The 6163-nt window shown below is 42.4% G+C and overlaps 1 pseudogene; it reads left to right on the forward strand.

Annotated features, from left to right (window-relative positions):
• Positions 1–1344: 1344 nt before the first annotated feature.
• On the forward strand, positions 1345–2607 carry LOC111555016 (annotated as a pseudogene).
• Positions 2608–6163: the final 3556 nt, after the last annotated feature.

Consider the following 6163-nt stretch of genomic DNA (forward strand, 5'->3'; position numbering starts at 1 on the left):
TTGGACAAGTTATTTAACCTATGTGAAGTTTAACTGTGTTTACAAAGTAAAAAGAGAGAAAGAACAATAATAACAGTAATATTGTGGTAATCATTAATGCTTTTCACTGAATATTTCTGGTTCTTCTTTGAGTAATTGGTAGAATTATACTTCCATTCTTCCTTGATTTCAGGTATGGCCATATAATTTGCTTTCACCAACAAACTATGGAAGTCTTTAATTATATCACCACTTCTTCCTCTTACCCTAGAGACTGGGAATGTTTCAGATCATAAAGTCTCTATCACCTGGGTCTCTGAGCGGGCATGATATGGAACAAAGCCCCCACTGACCTAAATATTACATGCAGCATCGGCAAGAAATAAGTCACTGAGAGTTGGGGGTTGTTATTATAGCTCATTACATAGGTATGCATAGGTTGTTGAAATAATTAAATGAGATGTTTTAAAGTGTCTTTGTTGATTTTCAAGTCTTTGTGGCCTTGACGCTGCTGGGTTGAAGAACGTTAAAAAGTTGCACATTTTCTAGTTTGAATATAGAGGTTTTTGGTAAGGCAATACCACTGTGAAGTTTATTACTAAGAGAAGTTCCAGTCTTAACAACTCTCAATTGATTGAGGCAGTGCTTATAGCCTTGTTGGAAAGAAAAGAAAGAAAAATACATATATATGTGTGTGTGTGTGTGTGTGTGTGTGTGTGTGTGTGTATGAAGAGCAAGACAATGTATACCAAAGTGTATACCTAAGAGTAGATGTCTAGCGCTGGCAATCAGTACTCAGCAAGATCTACCAAGGTGTGCATCGTGTGGCAAAGGGAGTTAGGAAAGAAAGAGGCCAGTTGGAGCTAGAGGAGATGGGGAAAGGAGTTTGAGAGAAATCTTGAAGATGGGTAAGGTATGAGCAGATGGTGAGTAGACAAGACTGAATTTCTAAAAACTGTAAAATACATCTAAAACATTTAAGTCTTGCTCTTCTTGTTGCCATCCTCTGATAAGAAGTTGTGTGATGGTCAGGTGTAGTGGCTCCCGCCTATAATCTCAGTCCTTTGGGAGGCTGAGGCAGGAGGCTGGCTTGAGCCCAGGAGTTCAAGACCAGCCTGGGAAACATACTGAGACACCATCTCCACAAATTTTTTTTTTTTAATTAGCCAGGCATAGTGGTATGCTCCTGCAGTCCTTGCAACTTGGGAGGCCAAGGTAGGAGAATTTCTTGAACCCAGTAGAGCAAGACAGCAGTGATCCATAACTATGCCACTGTACTCTTATACTGCAGCCTGGAAGACAGAATGAGACCCTGCCTAAAAAAAAAAAAAAAAAGAGGGGCTGGGGGTGCCACACCAGGTGGACATCTGATTTATGAAGCCCCCCATCCACCTATCTGAGTACCTGACTTCTCAGGACTGACTCCTACAGCATCAGATACACAGCTTCTCCTAGCATGATCTTGATCTGATCAGTAAACAAGAAAATTTGTCTCCCATAGTTCTGTTCACCATCTACAACCACAGAGCTGTCATAGCTGCCATCTCTACTTCCATCCCTGTAATTTCACAGCCCCAGTTCACAGCCATGAATGAACCACAGTGCTTCTACAACAAATCCATTGCCTTCTTTTATAACCGAAGTGGAAAGCATCTTGCCACAGAATGGAACACAGTCAGCAAGCTGGTGATGGGACTTGGAATCACGGTTTGTATCTTCATCATGTTGGCCAACCTACTGGTCATGGTGGCAATCTATGTCAACCACCGCTTCCATTTTCCTATTTATTACCTAATGGCTAATCTGGCTGCTGCAGACTTCTTTGTGGGGTTGGCCTATTTCTATCTCATGTTCAACACAGGACCCAATACTCGAAGACTGACTGTTAGCACATAGCTCCTTCGTCAGGGCCTCATTGACACCAGCCTGACGGCATCTGTGGCCAACTTACTGGCTATTGCAATCGAGAGGCACGTTATGGTTTTCCGCATGCAGCTCCACATGCAGATGAGCAACCGGCAGGTAGTGGTGGTCATTGTGGTCATCTGGACTATGGCCATCGTTATGGGTGCTATACCCAGTGTGGGCTGGAACTGTATCTGTGATATTGAAAATTGTTCCAACATGGCACCCCTCTACAGCGACTCTTACTTAGTCTTATGGGTCATTTTCAACTTGGTGACCTTTGTGGTGATGGTGGTTCTCTATGCTCACATCTTTGGTTATGTTCGCCAGAGGACTATGAGAATGTCTCAGCATAGTCCTGGACCCTGGCGGAATCGGGATACCATGATGAGTCTTCTGAAGACTGTGGTCGTTGTGCTTGGGGCTTTTATCATCTGCTGGACTCCTGGATTGGCTTTGTTACTTCTAGACGTGTGCTGTCCACAGTGCGAGGTGCTGGCCTATGAGAAATTCTTCCTTCTCGTTGCTGAATTCAACTCTGCCATGAACCCCATCATTTACTCCTACTGTGACAAAGAAATGAGCGCCACCTTTAGGCAGATCCTCTGCTGCCAACGCGGTGAGAACCCCAGCGGCCCCACAGAAGGCTCAGACCGCTGGGCTTCCTCCCTCAAACACACCATCTTGGCTGGAGTTCACAGCAATGACCACTCTGTGGTTTAGAACGGAAACTGAGATGAGGAGCCAGCCGTTTTCTCTTGGAGGATAAACAGCCTCCCCCTACCCAATTGCCAGGGCAAGGTGGGGTGTGAGAGAGGAGAAAAGTCAACTCATGTACTTAAACACTAACCAATGACAGTATTTGTTCCTAGACCCCACAAGACTTGATATATATTGAAAATTAGCTGGCCGGGCGCGGTGGCTCAAGCCTGTAATCCCAGCACTTTGGGAGGCCGAGACGGGCGGATCACGAGGTCAGGAGATCGAGACCATCCTGGCTAACACGGTGAAACCTCATCTCTACTAAAAAAAAAAAATACAAAAACTATCCGGGAGAGGTGGCAGGCGCCTGTAGTCCCAGCTACTCGGGAGGCTGAGGCAGGAGAATGGCGTAAATCCGGGAGGCGGAGCTTGCAGTGAGCTGAGATCCGGCCACTGCACTCCAGCCTGGGCCACAGAGCGAGACTCCGCCTCAAAAAAAAAAAAAAAAAAAAAAAAAGATTAGCTTATGTGACAACCCTCCATCTTGATCCCCATCCCTTCTGAAAGTAGGAAGTGGAGCTCTTGCATTGGAATTCCAGAACAGACTCTGGAGTGTCCATTTAGGCTACACTAACTAGACTTTAAAAAGATTTTGTGTGGTTTTTTGCAAGTCAGAATAAATTCTGACTAGTTGAATCCACAACTTCATTTATATACAGGCTTCCCTTTTTTATTTTTAAAGGATACGTTTCACTTAATAAACATGTTTATGCCTATCAGCATGTTTGTGATGGATGAGACTATGGGCTGTTTTTAAACTACCATAATTCCATTTTTTCCCTTGCATAGGAAAACTGTAAGTTGGAATTATCTTTTATTTAGAAAGCATGCATGTAATGTATGTATGCAGTAAGCCTTACTTAAAAAGATTAAAAGGATACTAATTTTAAATATTCTAAGAAATAGAACCTAGACTTGAAAGCCAGTATTTGTTTAGGTTATGAGGCAAACAATGCTCTAATCACAATATTAACTGTTTAATTAAAGTGTTGTAACAAGTATAAAACAGGGAATGTAAGTTTTTTACCAAAGTGATATGTATTCCAAAAAAGTCATAGAAGATGAAGCACTGTAATATTGTTCCCACATATTTAAAATACCCAAGTACATTCTAATTACCAGTATATCAGAGGAAAATTTTCGTAGTCCTTGTAAAATAATATACTCATCATAGAAAACTTGAAAAATGCAGAAGTGTATAAAAAAGCAAAAATGATTACTGATAATATCACAACCCAGAAGGAACCACCTTTAAAAAGCAACCCCTATGTATGCCTATGTGTGTATTGTATATCTTTTTTACATAGTTGGAATCATACTGCAAACAGTTTTACAAGTAGATCCTTTTCATGGCAAATTGCCACTTTTTTTTTTTTTTTTTTTTTTTTTTGAGACGGAGTCTGGCTCTGTCGCCCAGGCTGGAGTGCAGTGGTGGGATCTCAGCTCACTGCAAGCTCCGCCTCCCAGGTTTACGCCATTCTCCTGCCTCAACCTTCCCAGTAGCTGGGACTACAGGCGCCCGCCACCTCACCTGGCTAGTTTTTTGTATTTTTTAGTAGAGACGGGGTTTCACCGTGCTGGCCAGGATGGTCTCGATCTCCTGACCTCGTGATCCTCCCGTCTCGGCCTCCCAAAGTGCTGGGATTACAGGCTTGAGCCACCGCGCCCGGCCAGCACATTTTCTTTTGGTATTAAAAGTTTTACAAAAACATAAAAAAAAGTTGCATTTGAATATGAAAAGCTGCATTTTTACTTTTCTTTCCAGGGCATATAATATCATCCAAAGTGCATGGCCTAGAACAGTTTTTGGCACATAGTAAAGACTCAATAAATATTTGTTAACTGAATGTCTGAATACACACTGGGCTTTATAGAAAGACAAACTTGGGTTCAAATCTCAGCTCTCTTATAATGTGTAACCTTTTAAAGGTTACTTATCGTCCCTATGGTTCATCTTCATCTTAATAAATTGATACTCTAGGGAATCCAACCACTTAACAAATAGATGCACTAGGGTTGTTATTCTGTAGTGTATCCATTTATAGTTTTGCATCTAAGTGTGGCATAGTGCTTCCACATGGTGGCATTTCAATAAATGGAATATCCAAGCATTTTTCCATTTGCAGCATAGCTTTCCTAATGATCACAGTTAATATTCTTCATGAAGTGGATACATATTCCTAACATGAAGGGCGTTCTCATATCATAGAGACTATGCCAAAGAACATTATGCCTACAGCTTCTTCCTATTTTTGGATATACTCCTTAGAATCAAGTACAAAGTTTAGACTCATTGAGTCAAGGGAAATGAACACATCTACGGGAAAATCAACATTTCAAAGGGGTCATACAGGAGGTAGTCTCAGCTAGTGACAGAGTGGAGCATAATTACAAGAGCCCACATTCAGCTGATGAATTTAGATTGAATTAAAAGATCGGCTTACACGTGTCAGCAAATTCTTTTTAGCAAAGTTGTTTTCTGGTGAAAACTCTTTCCCAGTTTTAAATTAATCTTCTGCCTTCCATCTTGCAGCTCCCCCACCACCTTCACCTCCCAGACTTACCATCATCACATCTGGGGTTTCTTCAATCCCTGATTAGTGAATGATACCGTCTGAGACTGATGTGGCTGCTGGGTGTTGGTTAATCACTTCCTGTACAGTGTGTGGGCCCGTTCTCACCGCTCAGATGCCCTGGGTTTCTTTTTCTATGTGTTTATCGTATAGGTCATGGAGGCTGATTCCAGTACAGCAGAAGAAGATAAAATCCATAATGCTACAACAGTAGATGGTGTTTCTAAGAGTGAGATGTAAGCACATAGAACTCTTCTTGGAAGCAAATGGTGTGTGTGTGTGTGTGTGTGTAAGCCTACATGTTTATTTTATCTCAAGGTTTTTATTTTCTAGTATATCCATTTATTCAACAACACTTCATGTTAAAAAATAAACTCATAATCTACCTTCTCATATTTGTTGTCTTCCAGAGTTATTTAACTTGGCAAATGGCACCACCATCCATTCAACTGGACAAAACTTGAGAGCCACCCTTGACACCTCCTTTCCCTTCAGCACCCCTCTACCACCACATTCAATCCATCCAGGAATAGCAGGAGATAGAAGGAACACAGGGGAAGCAGGAGAGCAAGGCTGTTGGCCTCATCCGCTACCTCCTGGCCGACTGAGGACAGATGTGTTAGATAAATCTGAGAACACAAAGAAGTACAGAGGTTCTATTCTGCAACCCAGTAAAGATGAAGAGGAGGAATTTAATTCCCAGGTGCCTATACTGCGCTGACAGACAGATGCCTCTCCCTGGTGGCTCCAGCACAGTCAGGCAGAGGCCAACTCTAAGGCTCCCTTTACTGAGTTGCCTTTGTTTCCAGTGAAGGAGAACCCAAGAGTCCAGCAAAGGAGTTCTTGACATGACAAGGGTGAAGGATCTGAGCACCCAGAGCCACTGAATGAAGCAGCCAAGCCAAAGCCAAATGGGAATCTCATCAGAGTTGTCTGATGCCAGA

The sequence above is a fragment of the Piliocolobus tephrosceles genome, chromosome 13 (genome assembly GCF_002776525.5).
Source record: "Piliocolobus tephrosceles isolate RC106 chromosome 13, ASM277652v3, whole genome shotgun sequence".
In the NCBI taxonomy this organism is placed as follows: Eukaryota; Metazoa; Chordata; class Mammalia; order Primates; family Cercopithecidae; genus Piliocolobus; species Piliocolobus tephrosceles.